This window comes from Anas acuta, chromosome 4 (genome assembly GCF_963932015.1).
Source record: "Anas acuta chromosome 4, bAnaAcu1.1, whole genome shotgun sequence".
In the NCBI taxonomy this organism is placed as follows: domain Eukaryota; kingdom Metazoa; phylum Chordata; class Aves; order Anseriformes; family Anatidae; genus Anas; species Anas acuta.
This window is the reverse complement of record NC_088982.1, coordinates 34,202,350-34,225,783: the sequence shown is the minus strand read 5'-3', so window position 1 is coordinate 34,225,783 and position 23,434 is coordinate 34,202,350. Positions and strand designations below refer to the sequence as shown.

Sequence of the window (23,434 nt, the reverse complement as noted above, 5' to 3'; positions counted from 1 at the left end):
CTCTCAGGCATGTGCTCTGATTTACATTGCGTATTCATCTTTCCGGGTGAAAAATATCCATTAAATTGTGCTCACTGCGGTAAAAATTCAGTCTTTTGTAAATGCTGGTACTTTGACAGTGCAGCCAGTAGATGACATCCCCTAGGCTAAGCAGAACATTTGAGTAACTGTGAAGATATTTTTGAGCATAAGGTAACATACATAAGGTGTTCATCGCTGGCTCCAATATTTGCATGTATATAGTACCATAAGTGGCTGGCTTTCTTGCAAACATATTTTGAAGAGCCCCTCTCTCTGTCTTCTGCCTTGGACTCACGTGAGAGCAACTCCCTCTCTTCCCATGCATGAGGCTGTTTTATATAGGAGTGTTTGTGTGCTCTGCCCAGCTGTATGTGTTTGAATACGTTGCCAGACACAGCCATTCCAATGAAATCATTTGACTGTTATTCAGAGGGCTGAAATTTCACCCACTTCATAATTTATTTTACTCTCTACAGAGCCAGTCCATCACTTACCCACTGGAATGTGTTGCCAGCTGTCACAGCACACTAATACTCCTTGGCTAGTGAAACTTCAAAGTCTAGTAAGCTGTCCCAATGTGGGGGGAAAAATTGGCTGATGAGTTTGGTGTTTCTTCACAACAGCTTGCTTGCTTGCTTGCTCTCCAGGAATGCACAAATTCCTGTTTCCCATGCGCCGTGGCAGCCAAACAAGAGCAGAAAACCTGCCTGCTGTCCCTCACCTCTTTCAGACAGCACCCACGAGTCTCTCATGAGACTCTGCATCTGTGTGAATGAGAGCGACCTCAAGCTCTCATGTCTCTATGCTGCTGTGTTGTTTTTTTCCGTATTAAATATCATACTCCATGTCATCTGGAGAGAGGCTTAACCCAGCCTAACGGGGAAGAGCAGTCCCAGAAGTGGGGAAACAAATGGGAAAGGCAAAGAGAGAAACTGTAAGTCAGCCAAGAAGAGTTTGTTGGTGATAAGAACCTTGGTTTTTCGGTCACTTTAAGGGTTCTGCTTGGCCTTTTGGAGCTTCTCTCATTGTTGGTGAGAAGGGGAAAGAGGAGAGAGGAAGAGGTTCTGGGGAAGGGACCATGTCCTCAAGGGCTGGGGGAAGTTTACACCGAGTCCTAGGTGTGCTGCCTATGCCAGGCACAGCGAGGCACCTGCTTAAATCCTGGGTTTGTCCTTCATTTCCTGCCACTCCAGACAGATTTTGTCAAAATCAGGCATTCCTACTCAGACTATGGGGGTTTTGATCTTAACCTCCACTGTATTTTCATGAGGAGGCTGGTAGAAAACTGTTGGCCTTCATTTGTGATTTTCAGAAGATTAATGGTAACCGGTCACCACCTCATTTATTTGTAAGTGTAGCTTAAAGGGAGCACTGGCTTCATCAAAGGGATTGGCAACAGGTTGTATGTTACACATAATCTCCACCAGCTGCAAACGCAGCTATACGATATCTTATACCTCAGTTATGCAATTCTATCTATTTGTCTTCTTCCTTTACTGTTTTTCTTAGATATTAATATTTCTAAGTAATTTTCCTGGGGGAAATGCCAACCTTCCTCCCCATCATTTGCCACTCCTTATATCTAATTCTGCTCATTTCCCCTTCACTTTCCATCACTTTCTGGTTTCTTTGTGCAATCCTCCAACTTGGGTCCTTCTGAAGTTCAGTGGAAGACTCATTTCCAGGCTTCAGCTTTCTAAATGTTGTTCCTTAGTGATTAAACATAAATCTCTGGTCTTATTTTGCTATTTTTCTGTGAGACGTGAAATACACTGGTATATGACTCTTGTCTGAGCAACCAAGGGGTGTCATCAAAGCATTATATCAGATAGATGAATTTCATCTATTGGTCTTGATGTATTTACTTTCCTTTATATAAGTTAACAAAAGCTGTGTTTACATTTTTGTATTTTAAGTTGTCCGTGGTGCTTTTATTTTGGGAAGGAAGGAAGGAAGAAGACATCCCTTCCTCTAAGAACAGAGGCCGTGTTAGCTTAGACAGGGGACAGCTGTATTTCTAAAAGCCTGGTTTCATTTCTGAAAACCAGAATATTTAATGCATGGGCTAACCCAGGTGGAGGATCATTTCTGTGATAAGACTTTTAGGGGCTGCTTTGAAAGACGGTGTCTATTTTTAATAACACTGCACACCTGTGTCCTTGAGGCTTGTTATTCTCTAGCAGGAGGGAAGCAAGGAGCGGAGCAGTGGGTACAGGCTCATTGTGGGGGGAGAGGGAACACCAGTCAGGCAGTGCTGGCTGTGCAAGCTGTGCAGTTTTGTTCCTTTTCCAGCTATCCTTGCTGAAAAATGTTGCTTTTTCGTATTCTGAGGAGAATTTAATTCTTTCTTCACAAGCTAGGAATGTCTCTACTCTGTTTAAAAACACCTTAGCTTGACTTTTTTTTCTGACTTGGTTATATCTTGTCCACTGGGGGACACAGGAGAGGGATGTTAGACTCAGTCCTGCTTCAGACCTGTTCCTGCTCATCTTTGTCTCTTGATGTTAACAGAAGGTATCAGAAAGGGAAGATTATAAGCACTGATGGATCATATCAGTTTCTTCTTAGTGTTTATCCTAAGCTTAAACATTGCCAAATCCCCAACACAGCAAAGAAACACCAGGGAGGAAAGTTCCTGCATTTCCTGGGAACTTCAGATGTGAAACCTACAAGCTGATCCCTGCTATCCTGTGCTTCTGCTCACCCATAGTGGTCCTGGAAAAGGCACATGTTTGTTCAGTCCACAAGGGAACAGTCTCTTATCGTGGTTGCTGAGACTCCCTGTTTCTTTATCTTCAGCCCACCATGCTTGCATTTAAAATATAAATAAAATCAACCCAGCCTTCTTACCCAAAGTAGTTGCAGCACAGAGCTATGGATAAGTCACACCCTGCTCACACACACTAAAAAAAAAAAATCTCAAGAGAGAGAAAAAGCATTCGGGTGGTCTAGTTATTTTATATGATTCATTTCATCAACTTTTGCTAAGGATATGGAAGGTGCTCTGCTGTAAAATACACATTACAGAGTTATACATATTCACGGTGCAAAGGGGCTGAAGATGAAGATAGACTGACTCTTTGTTCTGGCATGGCAATTCGTACTCTCCTATCTGCTGTGGCATTATGAAATTGCACTGTTGTGTTTACTGAAATATTGCACGCCCATTGGATTGGATACAAAATAGTATTTTTCAAAACATTTGACAAATGCTATAATTTATTTTTACCATGCCCCAGAAGTCATAATTACATTCCAATTTTACAGAAGAATACGCTCTATATCCTTTTGACTCTCCCAAACATAATCTGTTCAGTATCAGTCTTTCAGTTCTACATTGGGAGATAGCCATTTGGCTGATACAGTCCTGAGAATGTCTGGATAAATGTCTGGATAATTTCAGCTCGAAATTGCTCTGAGAGGCATTTGCAGCCCAGTCAGAAAGACTTCAGTCTGCACCCAGATACTCTGGATCATGAGAACACAATAGGAACAAAGTGGGCCCCACTGTCAGGCGAATCTATTAAGTCACAGGGCAGTAGTCATTTTGATGGTATTTCATGAAAAGCTACAGTGCTTCTAAAGCTATACTAGAGTCATACCATCGATGAGGGAATATGTTGTTTTCTTTTTTTTCTTTTTTTTCTGTCAGAGAGCAACTTTCAAGAGTTTATTAGTTAAGGAAAAACTTGGAGATTTAATATAAAGCCTAATAGGAAGTACCTGCCAATACTTTCTTGCATCTTCAAGGAAGGACTGTACAGTTTGAGCATTGACCTTGCACAGGATACCTCTTGAAAGATAAATAGCATGGGGATATTGGATGTTTCCCTTTTTTTTAAAAAAAAAAAAAAAAAAAACAAAACAAAAAAAAAAACTTTGGGATTAACCCTTATGCACATACAGTATTTCAGATCTCATTGATTCGGTGCTGGCAAGCAAGAAGCTACGTGACCGTAAATGGCGAGTCAATAAGCACCACTGAAGGAACTGCACCACATCTTACAGCTCTGAAATGTCATTTCTCATGACATTTGCACTTCACCTTTCAAAAATCATGCACAGCCAGAGTCTAGTGAGGGTGTTGTTTTTTTCTTTGTTGCTGGGTTTAAATGGGAGAGTTTGCTGCTTGGGTGCTTCCTCTGTGCAGTCATGACCCTTCAGGAGGTTTGTCTCTGGAAGGCGGATAAGGCTCTGCTCAGTGCCCCGAGCCTCCTTTAGCTGGGCAGGATTGCATCCCTGGTGCCCATGTTCTCCATCCCTCCGTCTTGCTGTGGGCTCATGGTTTAATTCATTGCTGCTTTGCCATCAGTCCCAGTGATACCTGCCTGGTCTCTGCTGAAAAATGCCTACTCTGAGGGCTGGGCTTTGATTCCCAGCAGAGGGGAAATTTATCCAGTTGCCCAGCTCAGTGCTTGCACACACCCACCGAGTACGGGCTCCAGTTCTCCTGCTCCACCAGGGAGGTTTACTGCTTGTTACACTTGTGGGTATAGAAGGGGTGTTTTGGTTTTCCAGGGTTTCACTCAACCCTGGCAGAGGCTGATTTAACTCCAGGCGTCCTTTCAGAAGAGGCACCAAACTCAAAATGATGACAATGCTCACCTGAAAATATATGGTCATTAAAATTTATTTTTAGTGCATGTAAAGGTATTCCATTGACTTTCTCTTTTTCACTTCCCATTGATTGCAAATGACATAAAATTTAGTTTATAATGTAGTTTTAATTTGTTCTTAGCTGGAGACAATTTGAAGAAAAAAGATGAAAGTGTGAGAAGCATGTTAATTAATGAGACAATGGGAATAGTGATACAATAGGGAAAAGAACCTGGAAATAATCTTCTTTATTTTACACACAGTTAACGATTCCCCGGGGAATTTGCTAGGAGTCCACAAATAACATGTTTTTAGTCATTTACATATCTCCTGTATAGTTTATTTACATAATTTGTCTCTACAGTTTTCCTTTCTCTCATAACATATTTTGCAGTTGCTGGCATGTGTTGTGTCTGGTTATAATTGATTTCCATATTGCATTAGGCAATGTGAATGCTTCCTCAGTTTTGTCTAATGCTGGTGTGCAAGTTGTAAGAGTTGGCATTTCTAACTGAATTCATAAATCTCCAGAGTTTCAAAGGCATCTCTTGGTCCAGTACTGAAAAGAGGGAGGATGTGGGAGGAATAGGCTAATCACAGAATGAAACTATTCATAATTGTTAAAACCTTGCAAGTGCTACAGCTTGCTTCTCTTATCTGCCCAGTGCAAAGTTCTCTTAAGTTACTTTCCTCAGAAATAACATCAAAGATAACATTAAGGGAGAGGGAGAGCAGTTTGCTTTAAAATGATAAGACAGAGCAACATTCTACAGACTGTAACACAGCAGAAATGTTCAAAAGCATGTTTAAAAAAATACTCTATTGAAAATGAATTCCAGTTCAGTAAAGTTTATACATGTCAGAGAAAAAGAACAATAAAAGAGGATGAAAAATATGTCCCTGCATGCTTCCTTCCCTTTGCCTTGTAACAGAGAGAGCAGGGTGTGAGGAGGAAGGAAACCTGGAACGGAAACTGGACATTTTTTCATTTCCAAGCTGAAACAAGCTTCTAAGTTGTTGGGGGTTTTGTTTGTTTGTTTGTTTAATAATAATTACCATCATGTTTTGTTTCACCTCAGCATGCTCCTCTGAATTAAAATCTCGATAGAGGACTTTGACAGGGAACACTTGCAAACACCTTTAGTATTTTTCAGAGAAGAGTTATTTAGAGAAAACTACTTTCTAAATGCATTCTGTCAGATTTTTGGATCTACACATTCGATACCACTCAGTATTGTGCTTATTGTACCTGAGCTTTACACAATAGTGGCAGTAAATGGAGCCTGGGCTCCTGCAGAGCCCTTCCTGTGTCACTAGTGCTCTGACCACAAGGAATCCAGAAAACTTTGGGGAAATGTGTATGCTATTATATTTCATTATTTGGGTTTGGGTATGGGAGCTGTTAATTAACGCCCCAGTCTTGCAAAGATTTATGTAAACTCTTAGCTCTACCCTATGAGTAATCCCATTAGTACCATGTTACTCTGCAGCACGGAGGGAACCTTCCAAGAAAGGCTGCCATGGGGTGCGTGCAGTAATGGAAACAGTATTTCACAGTGAATTATGCCAGCAGTATATAAAAATAAAATAAAAATAAAAAGTGAAGGAATATCAGAGCAAAATTCCCTCAGAACTTGAATCATTATGCTTACATTTTGTCCCCATTGATGAGGCAGCCTTCGGGGAATGCCACAAACCCAGTGTGGCTTAAAGTGCTGGGGTTTTGCACTTGCCCTTGGTAGGCTGGCAGTCACCTATAAGTGGACAGCTCTCCTCTGCCTTTGTATTTGAGGATCAGGACTTGAGCGTGGAATATTCCTTCAGAGAAAACACTGGCATATGGCATATGCTCCATGGATGTGACCTTATATCTTCACATTTTTTATTAAGGAAGATGAAAGAGTACTCTGGGGTCACGTTCTGCCCTGATTTACACACTGTGTAATCTTACTGGCTTCGTCAGGGCTGTTGGAGGTGTAAGGCAGGACAGGTATTGGCTCTTTTGCCCTAGCCCCAGACCTGCTGATGAAATCTATTGCATTGCTGGGAAATCTGTTACCCCTTTCAAACACAGAGCTGTCTGTGGGGCCTGAATGTCTTTGGGAAGAGAACCATAAATCTTACTCAAACCTCCTGCCTCTCATCTCAGGCTGGATGCTCTCTGTCTAGAGTGTAAGGCTCGGTACAGTGCTGAAGGGAGAGTTTAGGCATTTTGTTGGCTGGTACTTGATATTTGATATATGTTATTATCTCCATAGTTTTCCAGATTTTGGGAAGCCTTCAGTGTGTGAATATTGTAAATATAGTATGAACTGTTCTCACAGGTGACACAATAGACTATTTTCAGCATGAAGAGCTAAATATTGCAGTAGTATTCACTCCATGCAGTTGAAGTCCTAGCAGACTTGAATGAGTATTTGTATGCCATGTACTGAACCTTTAATTTTGATGTGGATATTGTACAAAAATGGTGCTGGCCTAGTCGTGTTCATTCATTGCCAGAGTGGAGCAACAGAGTGCAGCCCTCATGTGTAGCATCTCCAAGTCTTTCTGGCAGGCATGGAATTTCCTTTCTCAATAAAGTCTCCAAAAGTTAACATGCTGTTCACATTTGGCATGCCAACAAGGATGTGGAGTGTTCTCTGACTGGGACTGCAGCAGAGTTAAATTCCAGAGTATCTGGGCTATTGCACCAGAAAAAGTGTTTTGCAGGACAGCGCATCAACAGATGTGATCTCCTGCTGTGTGCCTCTTGGCACATATGAAAGTGAGAATGCCACTTCAAAAATCAAAGCTGGATTACTATAGATGGTCCCACAATCTTTTTTCCCTCCTCTTCAGCAACTTGTGCATCCAAAACACTAGGAAAAGACTAACTCTTTATATTGAATGAAAGCCAGAATGCCATCACACCTCTTATGTATGTGTTCAGAGAGAGAACAAGAGAGGGAAGATGGTTGTGTCAAGGAAGATGGGGACAGCTTTTGCACCTTAATTGTTATTCTGGTTATTTTTATGACCAATTACTAAAGAATTCCTGTCTCTGAAAACATAGAGACATGATCTGGACCTCAATCAATGGGGGGGGGCAGGGGAGGAAAGAAAGAAAGCTCTTTAGCTTCATTTTGAAACTGGACCAGAGGCTAGCGCATGTCTGGTTCCTGCATGGTGCTGGATTGCCATTACTCCCTTTGTTTCCGGGCAACCTCAGTAGCTTTTGTCCAGAATCTCTGACAAAAATAGGTACTGAAATCAGTCAGCCTGTTGCCTTAACCACATCCTTGTGCATCTGGGCATTCACAGCACTGTGCTTAAAAACAGTAAGGGCACCCTGATCTCTTACCCTGCTATTGTGTTCTCCCTGCTCAGCAGTCACAGATACTGAGGCAGATGATTTTTTTAAGGTAATTTCTGTTCTGTGCTTCTTGCCAGTTGCACTGAACACTTAAATGTTATTAAAATGCAATTGAACAAGAGCAAGTCTCATGTTGTTAGCAATTTGTCATCTTCTCATCCAAACGAACAGTCCAGCCTTTCATACCCATTATAGTATCTCTGCTGTGTAGCTGAGCTTTGCGGCACAGTTCACTGTTCAGTGTTTAACAGAACCAGACATTTTTCTCTTTCTCATCTTCCTCCTATCAATCTCACTGACATTTTCTTTTCTTTACAATGATGTTGACAGAAAAAATACTATCCCTCCCTCTGCCCTTTTGACTACTCAGCCTCCCCCTTTCCTATACTTTCCTTCACCAAGACGACTACTTAAGCTCCTTCTCTGGATTCTTCAGTACCTTTTTTTTTTTTTTCCTTTTTTTCTTCTTTTGTCAGTGTGCATCCTGCTGAATTATCAAGGGCTTATATGCCATGTATCTGCTGCAGTCTGATCGGGAAGTTTCTCTCCAACTGACATGGTTCCCCTTCTTTACAGTAGGTTAACTATGACCCTACTAATTATCTGAGGTCAAGCAACTAGTTGCTTTCTGATGTTAATGCATAGCCTTGAATCGACTGTTGAGGATTATTGTGCATTCTGTTTCACAATACCATTTCACATTATATTTTGTCACATCAAAAGAGAGCAGGACAGGTTTGAACTAATTAACACAATTAGCAATGACACCAGCTAACACAAGAAATAAACAAGGAGCTCATTGGTTTTATAAAAAAACTTGTTCATTATACATGAGAAAACGCATATGATTTGCTGACTCTTACTGCTGAGGTAGATGAGTGAAACAAGAAAATCAGAACAAGAATGTTCTCTGGTCAAACGATTTGTACAAAAGGAATTGCATGAAACTCAGTTGCGCTCTTTTCTCATTAAAACAGGAGGAGTGATTTACAAATTTGCATGTGCTAGATGTTTATACATGTGTGACTTAATCTATAATCTGCTGAAATCCTTGCAAAGGCTCCCATTCATTCCAGCTGAAGCATACTATGGTTTTACTTCTCTCAAGGCATTGAGAAATTTGCTTCTTTTGGGATGAGGGTGAGAAAGGATATAGCTACTTCAGAAATTTTTCTACACCCTGCAATTTGTGCAAGTCTAGATCTCAAACTCAACAAAGTCCCCAAGGGGTTTAAGTTTTAGGAATGATGCTCCATGCTGACTTCAGTTATTTCATCCTTCTGCTTCCCTGTCTCATCCTTCCTCTTCACTTCATCACACTACCCATGTACCACCAAAATATTCCGCTACAATTTTTAAAGTCTTCTAACTCAATGGTTTCCAGTTTTAATTTAAACTAAGAATAGATCCTTCAGCTGTAGACTGTGTATTTGTCCTCTCATCAGTTTTGTAGTCTGAAAATCCCTTAAAACTAATAATAATTTAAAAAGGGGTCTTCTCATTTTATCTCATAGATAACAAAATATAAGTGCAGATGTTATACATGTATCCTAAGGGAGGGGTTTTTATCATATTAATGTCACTAAGAACAAACATCTCCAGAAGGGAATGAGAAGTATTGTAAATACTAATTGTATCCCAGTGTGCGTGTGAGCACAGGAGTGTGCAAATCCACATACCTATAGAGGTATTTGTATATATGTATACACATATATGTGCACAGTGACTACCTTGTTTTTCTTAAGTAGATGAGCTCTGTGGAAGGATTATCTAATGAAGAAGGTTATACTTCACACACTACGCTTGGCTTACTGCATTTGACTGCATGGGTATTTCCCAGCTGAGCTCTGAACAATGGCTAGTTACAAGAGGAAGCGATATCGGTCTTTGTCAATAAAAATCAAATGGCACTGAAGGTCACTGTGGAAAAACAATGACAAGAAAGTAATACTTGTAAGAACTGTGAATTACCAGTCACATTTTTGTCTACAGTATAATCTAAGGATGCAATGAAAATATTTGGTGATCTTTATAAAACTACCGGTTAAAGACAATTAGAAAAGTAGCAGACACAGAAAGAGAGGAGTTCAAATAAATTGCCGCAGGCAGGGTTGGCTACAGTTTGAGAGTTTATGTAATTGTTTCCTGTTAATGCTTGCAGTTTAGCAATTTGACTAACTATCTGTGACATTTCAAATATCCTCCTTCTGAGAAAATCACTTGCATCAAGTTTATGGATGGGGATATGAATGCAGCTGCAGGAAAATATAATATAAGGCTGAATTTTTAGAGATCTAAGTGAGTTGACAGTGAAAACAAATACACAAATTAAAGGGAGTGAGACTGTTCACTGGCTTCTGGCAAATTGAGGTTTTTACTGTTTCAGGCAAAGTGGCACGTCAGTCAAATACCAACAAAGACATCGTAAAGCTTACCAGAGAAACTAAGGGTTCTCCTTAGGCAGATTAATCACTGACAAAAGTAAAAGTAACAGCCTATTTACATTACTGATCTATCTGGGAGGTGAAGCCAAGGACATTTTACCCTCCAAATCCCCAATCCTTATGAAAATAAATAATTCTATAGCATTTGACTGCATGGATTCTCTCTGACTTCAGCAGGACGACCTGTAGAGCATAAAACTGAGGGCTCATGCAAGTCTTTGGATCAAGTTTAAATGTACAGCATTCCTGCCCCCAAATGTTCAGTAATATCCCAGCTAGCAAATGTGCCTGTGCCCTCCAGTACAACAGGCATTTTTTCCATGCTGTTTACATTATCACTTGCTAAATATATCACAGTGCTTCCCTAGCATTGCATGGCTTTCCAGCCTGGGAATTTCAGATATAACAGAGTGCATGCTCCTGCCACACTTTCAAAGAAAGCCTACCCTGTACAGTCACAGTTCACCAGTGACTGTCCTACAAGGCAGCTTTTGAGAAATGTTCACATGCGATGTTGGAGAGTAGGTTTACTCCAGCACTACTGAATGTAGGGTCTCATGGAGATCCACAGGGACAAATAGCATTGTGTCTTTCCTGTTGCGTAGCTTAGATTTTAGATCTCTAAAAAGACATGGCATGTCTTTTTATTCGCTGTGTTTCAGTTGAGAATGTGGAAGGAAAGAGGATGTTTAATGGGGAAGCAACACTTCCAAGGAATGAGCGATACCCTTGTGAGTTGCCATGACCTTTGAAAAATACGATAAAACCTCAGCTGCAAACGGAGCCAGCCTGCTGCATATGTAGCACATGCATCGGGACAAAATTCCTTGAAAACAGGAAATGACAGGAAGATACCTGACTACATCTAGATGTGAATGTATGCAGCTTAGTTTAAGCAATGTTGTGCCTTTATGAATGCACTTGACTTTTAAGTCTGTGTATAAAGGATCTTCAGAATTTGATTCAGGTGAGACCAGAATCTCAGTTCAGAAAATGTGAGATTGTTTCCTGAGCTCAGAGTGCCTGCAATAACTAGCATGCTCCAATCCCAGAACCAGCAGGTGAACCGGCACAGGTAGGAGAAATTTTCTTGCCTGCACTTGGTACCTATGACCATGGTTTAAAAGAATAAATTGACTCAGTCCCACAGCCTTCCACTAAGCTAGAACAGCCACCTGAGAGTTGGTCCTGATATGCTTTTTATTTCAGAGATTCATCAGAAGTTTTTCTGTGTCAAACATCTAGCAAAGTTCTCTTCTGCAAATGGCTTTGTCAGAAAAGTCTCTTTCCTTCTAAATACATCTGAGTTGGTCACATCAGTGGTGTGACAACAAGGTGTGAAACATATTCTTGCATGTTACTTGACCTTTTAAAAGGCAATCAGTAAAAAGGAACTATTTGCAAATGCTTCAGGTTCAATGAAGCTGTGCCATACATCCTCCCAGTTGCCTGCCACGAGGTTAAAGGTAGCTTTACCTCCGGTGTAGACATTAGTGTTGTACACATTTAGTGCCAGCAAGGTTGAGATACAGCAGTTGTTAATGAATATGTTAATTGTGTCTGAAGGATGAAGGTCAATGTGTATTTTTACAAAGATTCTTGATGTTTCTATTATTTAAAAAAGAAAAAAAGAAAGCCAACATAGAGTCCAGAATTTAATTCATTTTCAGACTGGATGCAGTAGCTGTACTGTTTTCTATCTCATGTATCTTTTTCCTCATCCCCTCTGTCCTCCTGTCTTTCATCACTAGAAATATAGGGGAAAACAAAACAAAACAAAACAAAACAAAAAAAACACCACTTATCAAGGCTACATATTTTCAACATAAATGCTTCCATATGTATTTCTCACAGCAGCTAATGTCATCTTTTTTTTTTTTCTCTCTGTAGCCAGGAAGGGGCAGAATGTCATTAAATCTGTTTTTCAATGATGGGTAACTGGATATAGGATGCAAGAGAATGGCAAGAGATTTCTCAATAACCAGAAGAACTGGAACTGTGAAAGAGGCTTCTTGCATGAAAAATAAAAAGTAGTTTAGTATCAGTCTTCAGAAGGAATATTATGTGAGGCACTAAATTCCTGAGAGAAGGAATACTTGTGTGTTGTTTTTAGTGGGCATAGATTGTGCATCCCATAAACTCCATTTGTAGGATCAGAAAGGCATATGCTGTTTTCTTTTTGTGTACGTGGAATGGCTCAGTTTTATTAAATACCTGCTGGTACCTATTGCTATTTGAGTTAACATCAGTTAAGCTCTTCACAGGAAACACTCTCTTAAGTGACAAGAGCTACCCAAAATGCTACTTCAAAGGTACAAAAGTAAGGCCCTACTTCCATACTGCATACATGGGTAGGATGTGCCACCTACCACAGCAGCTGTTCTAATAAATACTCTAACAGGTCTAACTCATAAAATTAGAAAATGGTTACTTTCTCAGAAATGCAGGAACATAATACCATCTGATGTTGTATAAACATGTTGACCCTCTTCTGGAGCTACCAGAAAATAAATATTAGTAGCTACTAACCTGTAGGGAATGTCATCTTCAGTGCTCAAGATCTGAGTGACAGTCAGCAGCCTGGAAAGCCACACTGTCATTGTGAGTTGGTAATTTCTAAATGGTGATACTGGAGAGCATTTCCCAGCTCACAGGGCCTGCTGATGTCTCCCACCACATCTCTGTGCTGGGGGAGACCAGGGCATGCATTGTCTTCATATCGTATCCTGCTTTTTGTGAGTGGGGAATGATAGTAAGGATACTGAAAGCAAGCTCTGGTGTATTCTGACCACAAAGCATAGTAGCCATGCGCTTTAGACATGTCTGTAGCAACTACGCCAATATAGAAGGAAGGCATATGTATACAAGGGAAGTTGATTTAAGCCTGCAGCAATTTTTCTCCTCCTTTCATAATAGAAAAGCAGTCTATGGGGCACTATTTTTTGCATCCTGCTTCCTTCTTTATCACTAACAATAAAAGCAAGCTTAGAATGACATGGGCAGTCAGAGATCAGAGACGTGATATTGTGAAAGCCCCCGTCATCAACCTGCACGAGCATTAGCATGGTGTGGAAGCAGAGGTTGGGGTGAAGATATTAAAGCTATTCTAAGCACCTCATATATGGTCTGGGGAATGCTCATTGAGAAATCATCTTCAATGTCATGCAGTTAAGGTGTGAGGGACAAAAATGAAAAAGGGTTCCATGGTAAATGGTTTTTATACCATCCTTGGCTGGTAAAGCTCCTCAGAGTGGGGAAAAAAAAAAAAAAAAAAAAAAAAAAAAAAAAATCATCTACTGCAAATAATATGTAATGCATTGTGTGTGTACAAAGAATACAGGCAATTTGAATCCTTAATGTTCTCTTTCAGAGTACAGGAGAATTGAAAAAAAATATATAAATGAAAGTGCTAAGTCTTCCCTGCATGCATTTTTTTGCTCTAGTATTTTATAATTAATGTTATTGTCACATATTCTAAGCTTTCTTTATGCTCTGTTGTCTATATAGTGCTGGTTACTATGCAGTCTCTGGGCAAGGTAAAAGAAAGTCAAGAAAAATGGTGAATGCATTAGTAGACAGTCCATTACTGATTTTATTCAGCCTTGAACTATGATTGTTTGAAATGTCAGCACCAGGAGAAATACATCCACTTGCTTATGTATGTGAGACTTTTCTTTAGAATGTCGTCTTATTGTTTTTGTTCCTGACAAACTTCATATACACACACATTTAATCACGCAGTACAAATTCAATAGTGCAATTACCTCTGTGACTTTTACAGAGGCTTCCCATATACTGAAGAGGCAGATTGAATTGCAAGGCAGCATGAATTACAGAGATAGTTCCATCAAGTGTTTCTGGTGCTGTTATAAAAAAACAGAATGAACCTCAAGTCACCAGAAATCTGAGACAAAATTATAGCCCCATGCTTCAAATAAAAGCTTGTGAAAAATTAATGTGTGAATGTTAAATTAATAGCGTTCATTTTGAAAATGATAAAAAGGAACATGTCTTTAAAATGTGCCTGCCTCCCTTTCCTTTCTTTAGTGTTCAGGAGGCTTTCCACCAAAGGAATGGCTTTTCTCTTGCAAAATAAAGCTGGTTCAACGCTCTCTGATTTGGAGACACATTTGTAAGTTATTTCAGCAGTTTAAAATTCTGTAGGGTGGGTAGCCCTCTAATCCATGCTCTCCAAATTATTTTTGGCCAGGCTGAGTTAAAGCCTATAATCACGGGGCACCAACTGTTCTTGCGGCTGCAGCACAAGAGGAAAAAGGAGATTGCACAGGCCCATAGGATGATACGCAAAATATGTGTCCCTTAACAAGGAAAAAAAAGAAAAAAAGGATGAATGAGCTTTTAGGGTATTTTCAGCCTTCCTCAAACATGGTCAAACAAGTAGGTAACAGGCTGGACCAAGAGGGGAGCCACAGCACTGAGAGGTGTGTGAGAGTGTGCCAGGGTTTCCCTTGGGGAATTTCTGAGCTGCTGCAGCCTGGCCTTGCCTGTAAAAGATGGCAAAGCTGAGTGGTGTCCCTGAGAGACCACATTAGGGTTGATCTCAGGTGCTTTCTTCTCTGACTGCCCACTCACACAACAGCCACGGGCAAAATGTTTATCCTCAGATAGCCTCAGAGCACCATCCCTTTTTAAAACTTAATTCAGTCCGAACTGATGGAGAGGGCTTGGTTGCTACCTCCGCAGGATAAAATCAATGAGGAAATAAAGACTAACAATTTGCCATTCTGAAGCCCAAAAAAAAAGCCTTTCATCCTTTATCGTGATGTATCAAAAGTGACATCCATTCCTTACATTAGCTTCTGCAGACTCTAATTATGCATGTAATCTAACAGCTGGGGGGAGTGGCTTTTGATGCTTTGGGCTGCAGGATGCTTTGGAAGGCTAAAGAGTGCTTGCTAATAATAGGATCCTGAAGATGTTATGTGGGTTTCCTCGTGGAAAGGTCCATTTTCTCTCCCACCCAGAGCCGACCACAGGGCACTGAAAAGCAGCGTTCAGCCCCCTGAGGCTCCCCTTCTCCCCATGCTCCCGGCAGCTCTGCTGCCTGATATCCTGCCTTCCCCCCATTAATCAAGCTGCCCAGTTTTGTTGTCTGAGAGCGGGCTTTTCCTCTTCCTGCTGGGAAGGGAAGCCTGCTTTGTCCTTTTAGCCATTTCCAGCCCCAGGATCTGCAGATGGGGCTGGGCAGCAGGGAGGAGGTGAGGAAAGAAAGACGGGCCTCTGCAGCCTGCAGGGGGGAAAGAGAGAGGTTGGCTTCAGACCCCTGCAGCCGGAGTGCCTTCTGAGAAGGAGAAAGAGGGGTTGTCAGCCCCCTGCCTGGGCTATAAGGGCAAGAACAGCTTCTGGGTTTCATTTATTTTACCCATTAGTTGCCCGCGGTGGCTTGCAGAATGGCAGCTACAAAAGGGAAGTTCTGAGGTCCGCAGAGTTATTGTCCCCTAAATCGCCTTTCCCTGGCACATGTTTATAAACAGCCCTCCCTGTCACTGACAACAACTATCACGCTCGATTCAGGGCTTTCCTGTGGGAGTGAAATGCTATAAAGGGCAGGAATTCAAAAGCCCCTACCATCACCTGGGTGTTTTCCATGCTGAGCTCCATTCATCACTGCCACATCCAAAGGCTTTAACCCCTCATAGAGCCTCAGCCTAGCCAGTACAGAGGGACAAAGTTGCCAGACTAAAACTACTGAAAGCCAGGCTTGCTGCAGCACCCGGCGCCCCCGCCTCTTGCAACATCCATGGCCTGCATGACAGGTTGGAGAAGGTTCAGGGAGACACCAAATGTCAGCGATGTGGCAAGGCATCAGAATAGGAAAAAGATTTATTATGGGTGTCAGAAATTCAGAAATGTCTGTTACCTTTGAGGGCAGCCAAGGAACGTTCCCCCGGGCCGGTCACAGACCCACAGCAGCAGCATGTTCATTACCTGAGATGCAGCTCCAACCACTCTTTTCCCAAAACAGGCTCCTACAGAAGGAGTGCTTTATGTGGAAATTGACAGTTTTAGAGGTAAAGCAGACAGTACATTGCTTCCTCTGTGGGCTAGGAGCAAGTGCTGCTCCTTCAAAGCTGGACTAGGGTGAGATTCTGTCTGTAGTCCCCAGAAGTCCACAAGGGACTGCTCAGGCCAGGTCTGTGGGGATGATATGGAACAGACAGAGCTGGGGGTGCCAGCACAACCCCCTCAACTGGTTATATCTTAAGGGAAATATATACCCTGCATCCTGGTGCTGGGAACTGCTGCCTATCTGTTTCTTCCAGCTTTTGGTGGAGCAAGAAGCAGCAGGCTCCCCAGCTTTCTGCTTTCTCAGCTGACCCAAAAGAGAGGAACAACTTTGCCTGAAACTATCAGCAGTGACACACATCTATTATGTCTGCTGTTGAGTCACAAATGTCTTTTGTATAGAAACAAGGGGGAAGTGAGGATTGCTGTTCAAACGCTGCTTTCTCTCCTTGGACTGGCCATAGGGTGCCTGTGCTATTCTGGGGACAACAGTTACTCTGTGTCCTTCATTCTGCATGCCATGGCCAAGGCAAAGAAGATTTGTCTTGCAGAGAACTAAGGAGTGAGTCAGTGCTGGAGTCAAGGACAGACTCTGGGAGCATTGCATCCTAGTTTCCCTTGCTCGCCCTCACATAGCATCCCAGAGAATTTTGAAGAAGTCAGGGGTGCAACACAAAACCCTGGGAAAATTAATAAGCAGTTTCTGTAATGGCCAATTTTTACAGTACTGGAACTGCAAACTGAGACCTGCAAACTGAGAAGACAAGAAGATTCCAACTGAGCAGGATATCAGTTGAATTAACTTCTCCCCCCATTCCCTGCACTTGCCAAGTTCCAAGATACTTTACCAAGAAAACAAGAACCAGATCACACGAGTGTTTTCCATTTAGATTTTGTCTAAGCTAAAGACACTAAAGAAACCTTTAGGGAAAATTAAGAGAAAAAGAAAATTGGCTCACTCTTCCCACTTATTGCTTTAATAGAAGGAAATGAAACTTCAGGCTGTAGTTCTTAAGCCCAAGGCCCACAGCAATCTGTCGCTCTATGTTTTCCCATGGAACTGGGTAAACAGAATACTGTTTGGCCTTTAATAAATGAGAAAATGAACACATGAAGGAGTACTTGATCAGAAGTGACAAGAGCAAGAGCAGAACGATCCAGAGGAATAAATAAAGCTGTGAAATTTAATAATAATATTCCCTAAAGATATCACAAATTCTTTTCTGACTATTGCATAGGTTCCCTGACTACCTTCTTCCAGAGACTGAACTGTGTTCCATCAACATTTCCATTGCTCCTACTGTTTTAACTTGCTCAGGACAAGGAAACCACCTCAAAATACTACTGGAAGGTGCTTTAAGAAGTTATACTCCCATGTTTTCTTTCAAGGTAAGTGCGAATTGTTGCTTTGAGAAGTCTAATTAAAGTTAACTGCTTATGGAGAAATGATGGGCTTGCATGTTTCAGCTCTCCCTAGGGATATGCCCTTCCCAGCTGAATTAAGTTGCCACTGTGTTTCACTAATGTGCATCTGATGCTTAATGAATTGGGGTGTTATTACCATTGGGTAGAGGTGGATTAAAATTAAGTCCAAAGCCTTTCCATTCATTCCACTAATTATTCTCTGCATTCATTGCACACAGATGAAACGATGAAAGGCTCCCTGTTGTGCGGGATTTGGACATTTCACACTTGGAACACAAATTGGGCTGATTATCCATACAGCATTATTGTCACATTTGTGGATTTTGGTGCCAGGAAGCAATAAGCTGTGAACTGCCATATTCCCACTGTCTCAGCCTCTGGGGATGGGAAGGAAAACCCTTTTTTTGTATGTCCTTCTTCAATTTCGTATCTAGATCATTTTGGCTCATAGACCTATACCAGAGACAGATTCCCCTCTCCTCTCTCCAAATGTAGAAGCAGCCATCACTCTGAAGCTTTGGAGGCATTCAGACCCAGTACATCTAAAAATCAGGTTCCATTCCTCCATTCCCATACTCACAGGTTTCAAGCAAAACGCAAAGCACTGAGATGCTGTAAGCGCAATCTCTTGGCACTATCTGCTGGGGAACACAGTGCTGGAAATCTTTTGAAATAGATGGCTTCTCACATAAATTACACTCTGCTAAAAGACTTCAAGGGATTCTAGTTCATGGTTGATTCTTATCCAGGCAGAAAGTCTTGAGTGTTTTGGATTGCCCCTCTTTTAGCCTGACTTTCCTAGGTCAAGGGTAGACAAAGTCTTTACTGTCAGGATGCTGGTGTCCCAGGGGCAGACTGCTCTGCCATAAAGACACATTCAGCCCTTAGTTGCTGATACAGTTATGCAAGTGCATTGCTTCATGTGATTTCTGTAGTATAGTGAAGTCCCTTCTCCATTAGGACAGGGCCTGATGAAAACCCAGCACTGCACCAAATACTGGATCAAGACTTAACAATCACTCTTTAGCCTGTATTCTTCCAGAAATGCCCGACATTTTTGTATATGTACATGTATACAAACAGGCTGATGATATACAATATATACGCACAACCTCATCTTACAGGTAATATAGTCAAGTTACACTTAAGGTACACTTATTTCTGGAGTTTCAAGAGAACCAATTAAAAAGAAATCTTTGGATGTCATAAAACTTGACACATTTGTGTGAAATACTTCTATTTTGAAGAAATATTTCAGAATATTCATATTAAAAGTTGTTTTGTCAAAAATCTACCAATTACAGCAAAAGGGAAACTAATGAGGAAAGCAAGTCTGGCACAGAACTGAACAAACTGGAGGCATCTCATACATAAACTTGGAATCAGATCTTACTCATGTCCCATGGATGTGTGAAATAAACTGACACTTTGCTTAGTCAAATGTCTTGTCTGGCTGATGGCTGCAGCACCAGCACATGAAAGAAACTATGTAAAACAGGGGCCTAAAATTATTCTTCAGCTGTACTCCAATAATAATGTTGAAAGCAACAACATCTGTGTTATGAGGCAGAGGCAGTATAAAAAATTACTGTTAACCTCACATACTGCAAAAACTAGGGAGGTGTTAAACAATTGCATTCCCATTTTGGGAAAATATGACTATGACTGTATCCTTGACAGAAATAAGCTGTGATTCCAGAAATAAGGAGCAGAAATAAGCCATAATTCTTTAGCCTTCCAGAATTTCATAACCATTGTCAGTATTAACCAAGTCACAGACTTCAGGGTAATTCTCCAGGAAAACTTTGGAATCTCCTAAGCAAAACATAAATACAAATTATTTTTAAAATAGTGGCTTTAATCCCAGAGTTGAGGGAGCTCACTTGAGAATTTATACTTCGACATATTAGGACTGAATCTTAGGGAAAGGTCTAATGTTATTTTGTGCAATTGGCAGAATTGCAGCTCCAATTTTTCCTTACACCCACCCTATTTAGATTCAAAGCCAGTCTCATATGAGAGCCTTTAGTAAGTTTTCTCTGAGGAGGAAAACCTAATGGAGTCCATGTACTGTTATCACAAGTCCATGTGTGTTCCTACCAGAATATGACTGGCCCTTGACAGTCACAGACATGCACCAGATGCATGCAATCTATTTTGGGGGTGAAGTGGCACTGTCAATAGTGAGAAGACAGGCTGGCCATGGGACTTTTTTACAAAGTCCTTTATCTTTTTTTCTGCAAAGGCAGTAGGATTTTGTAGCCTTCCAGGGTGTAAGCTATTCATTGGTTTTCCAGCTGTGTGATGGCAAAATACAGCCAATGATGTGGATACGTGGACACATCCTGCCCACTCACTGATTTGCAGTCCTAGGACTAAAGTGCCTCCTAGCCCATGTCCTGCATGGTACAGACTGAGCTCTCAGGGTTTAATCATGCACTGAATGTTGATAAAGTGTTTTGTGAAACAGTCGGTATAATTACATTTTAAAGTTTAAAAAAAAAAAATATTTTGCAGAACTGAGACTGAAACTGCTGTATGTTATCTGTACGCCTGCTAAATGCTGTTCAAACTGTTTGCTACTCTAAAAAAAATGAAAATAACATTCATATAGAGCTGTTCTTCTATGGAGACCATTACATCTTCTTGAGCCAGACACATATGCTGTTTAGACTGTACTTATGTGTTAAATCAAAGCCATCTAAGTAAATGATGTAAGTTCATGAGCCACTGCTGCATGCCCTTGCCACTGAGCTTAAACCATTCATAGTAACACTGTCCAACACACAAGTACAAGACATTTTTATTGATACAATCACACTCAATTACCTTGCACACCATGGTTACACAGCCCCTGCCAGTCAATGCTGAGATGGGTATGTGGCAATTTCTTCCTTTGAAAAAGATTATATAAGTAACTAAAACTAAAACTAAATAAAAATAAAAATAAATTAAAAAAAAAAAAAAAAAAAAACTGCTGCCATAGAATAGGACTCCCTGAGCAAGCAACATAGTTAGCTAGATATATTCTGCAGGAGTTTTGTTATCATGTTGGGATTTTTATGTTCTGTAAGCCAGCTGCTAAAACACGCTTCATTAGGATGTTAATAAAATCTTTCTTAGGAGAAAAGTAATACAACAGGCAAAGAGATTCAAGGAAGAGGGGGGAATTTTTCCCAGAAAGAGCCACCTCAGAAAGGAAAGTATTCCAGTGGTGAGTACGTTCACAGGGGAGGTGGGATTGCCACCATACATTGCCATACCCTGGGCCTTCCACCTGGCACAGGCCAAATACACAGGCTAATACAATTTTCTTATGTGCTTCTGCTGGGCATCACTTCCACCAGGCTGTTGTACCAGTCAGGGGCATGAGACACTGCTCCATCGAGTCCCTCAACCTATATGCTGACATATATTCCCTCATGGAGTCTCATGTTTGATAAGATGTCCTCTGAGGTGAGATACTGAACCAGAAATGCCTTGCCTTGCCTCCAGAGGTGTCCCTCACTGTCAGCAGTGAGCGAGACCAGAGCTTGTGGGAATACTTGGCAGCTTGTTCAAAACTAAGTGTTTACCTCTGACACAAAGATTTGAATTACATCATTCAACATAACATTTGACTGGAGAGCTTAGAGTCACCGATAAAAAAAGCAGGGGCATCGCCTGTTTATTTTCCTGTTGGGAACATCTTGTGGGCTTTCTTGCTCTGCTGATGGTTATGAATGTGTTGTTGCTTTGATCCGAGAACACAGGCCTAGGGACTCTTCATTAGAGGAGTGACATACAGCATGCAGATGCTGTGCATAACATTTCTTGACCGGAGAAGGGTTCAGTGCTCTTGGAATGAGGCCCTGCATGCACGATCCCAAAGCTATCCCAGCGCTCAAATGAGGAATCTGAACTTAAAAGAATGTTTGCTCGTTCGTTCACCCTTAATTAGTTTGTATCCACTAAAGCCATAATACACTGTAACTCATTGACTGAACATGAAAGGCAACAAATTGGTTAATTGAGAGAGAGCAATGCCGTGCCTGCTCTTTTTGTGGGAGCCAGAGCTACTGCTCCCCAGGCAGAATTGCCTGCAGAAGGACTGTGGGGTTATCACCAAGCTGATCCCATACACCCTCTGGCAACAAGGGCAGCAAACAGCCCATTGTGCTGCAAGGCTCCCGCAATTTGCCTCCTCCTATGCACTTCCTTTGCCCTCCCACACCCACCCCAGATGCACACCAATTTCCAGTCTGCATGTCTGAAAGACCCTGGGTGCAAGCAATAGATGCTCTGGTTCTCTTGCTAATGCCCTTCCTCCCCCAAAGCCCCCTTTTGCCTCTCATGCTTCATTCCCCTCCATCATTCCAAGGAACTGGGAAGTGAGAAATAAGGCTGAGCAAAGGAATTGCATAGCAGCCTGCACAGGGCTGGAGTAGCTGTCTTTTTACCTCCCAGGTTTGGAGAATTCGTCCACATATCCTGCTTCCAGCTACTTAGCTGTCAGGTCTGCTCTGCTCAGCTCCCGCTGCCGTTCTCTTTGAATTTCTGTGGAGAAAGCTCTCTCCACAACTTGCTTTTCCTAATGGCATGCACAGCCCTCAGTTCAGGAGGGTCTGGTGAGACTTCTTGTCTTCCCTTTTGGGGCACCACACAGACAGCCAAGATAGAGATATTTATTTGGTTCTAAAGGAAAAATTCCATTCTTAATTGAAAAAAAAAAAAAAAAAAAAAAACCAACAACAACAACAAAAAAAAAAAACTATTAAAACCTTTAGTTACATCTGCCAGGCATTCCAGTGAGAAAACAAATAGTGGTAGTTTTGTTCCACTTTTCATTAGAGACCTAGGAATTTGAATGTCTGTAGTGAATGCCAGCCAGTTGCTTTTCCTTGAATCTAAAATAATTGAAATAGCAAACATGACATGACATTCAGCTGGAAATTCAGCCAGCTCAGAAAGTAACATCACCAAAGTCTAGCCAATGCTGCTCTATAGCTCTTCTCCAGCAAAATGGAACTGTAACTATTGCAAGGAGAGAGCACTTGCAGAATATTTCTTTTCAATTTTGCTGCCAGAAATATCACAGTTGCCTTTCAAATGTCTGCAAACATTCCTGAGAGTCTTGTGATGCTGAAATACCCAGTAGTTTTCCAAGCCAAGTCATCAAATCCTGAGAATTTGAAACTCATTTTTAAATGAGTTTACTAATACTTAACTTGCATTTGTGCCTACCTCAAAGCCTCTTCACTGTATCCTAAGAACAGGATGTCATCTTTACCTGTTAAGATATTCAAATTATGAACTAACTGGCTTTCATTTTGATTGACATCATATAGATGTCTTTAGGTTGGGTAATACACTATTTTTTCACATAAGGAAGACAAGACTTAAAGATTCCTTTTTAGCATAATGTATCTGTCCAAAATGGTATTAGATTGAACACTGAATGGAATTATCTCCATCAGGGAAGAAATAAAAAAGGTCTGGACTAGTTCCATACTTTGAAGAGAAGTTGCATTATACTATTCTGGAGCTAAAAGATATAATGACAGTTTGAAGAGTTTTGGTTGGGTTT

The 23,434-nt window shown here is 41.2% G+C and overlaps 1 long non-coding RNA gene across 2 annotated transcripts in view; it reads left to right on the top strand.

Annotated features, from left to right (window-relative positions):
• Nucleotides 1–23,434, top strand: part of LOC137855950 (uncharacterized) — a 157,348-nt gene that overhangs the window by 25,703 nt on the left and 108,211 nt on the right. The window contains exons 2-4 of one of the 2 annotated variants that reach the window (XR_011096079.1): nucleotides 14,464–14,548; nucleotides 17,682–17,832; nucleotides 18,087–20,686. This is a non-coding gene — a long non-coding RNA (uncharacterized lncRNA). Of the gene's footprint in view, nucleotides 1–14,463; nucleotides 14,549–17,681; nucleotides 17,833–18,086; nucleotides 20,687–23,434 lie in introns of those variants that run through there. The other variant, XR_011096078.1, reaches the window with a different exon arrangement.